Source organism: Meriones unguiculatus, chromosome 2 (assembly GCF_030254825.1).
Source record: "Meriones unguiculatus strain TT.TT164.6M chromosome 2, Bangor_MerUng_6.1, whole genome shotgun sequence".
NCBI lineage: Eukaryota > Metazoa > Chordata > Mammalia > Rodentia > Muridae > Meriones > Meriones unguiculatus.
The window spans coordinates 163583898-163584509 of NC_083350.1; the positions used below are offsets into that span (position 1 = coordinate 163583898).

The 612-nt window shown below is 50.0% G+C and overlaps 1 pseudogene; it reads left to right on the plus strand.

Annotated features, from left to right (window-relative positions):
- Positions 1–228: 228 nt before the first annotated feature.
- LOC132652635 (small nucleolar RNA SNORA17) lies at positions 229–343 on the plus strand (annotated as a pseudogene).
- Positions 344–612: the final 269 nt, after the last annotated feature.

Consider the following 612-nt stretch of genomic DNA (forward strand, 5'->3'; position numbering starts at 1 on the left):
GATGAGTTGATTCTGTAGGCCAGTGTGTGGTGTGTGTGTGTGTGTGTGTGTGTGTGTGTGTGTGGTGTGGTGTGGTGTTCTTGAGCCCTCTGGCTTCTATAATACTTCCTCACCCTTTTCTGTAGGATTCCCTGAGCTCCATCTGATGTTTGGCTGTGAGTCTCTGCATCCACAAGCTTCATCTAGCATAATCATCAAGAAAACTTTTAAATTAATAAACCTGAAACCCCTGCCCCTAAAGGTGCTACAGGTGTGGCTACTGTGTCACATGTACATCAGTAGGTATCAGAGAGGAGAGAGGCTATGGGTATGCTCAGTGTTCTGACCTGTGTAGCCTAACACTCCCTGAATAAAAGCAAGCCTAAAATGACCACCAGTAGGGTACCAGGAGGTCTGGACAGGAAGCTAGCCTGAAACATCCAACCACCAGACCAACTACCAGTCTGTGTGAGCCTCATTGGCCCAGGTGGGTTCACAGTACAGAGAGCAAACTAGAGATTAGAAGGCCTCTACCCCTGTGCCAGGAGTGAGCTGGAGACAGACAGCCCTCATCTGGAGCCACTCAGGTAGGCCTGGGAGGGGAGCAAACCCTAGAAGACCACCAGACTGGTG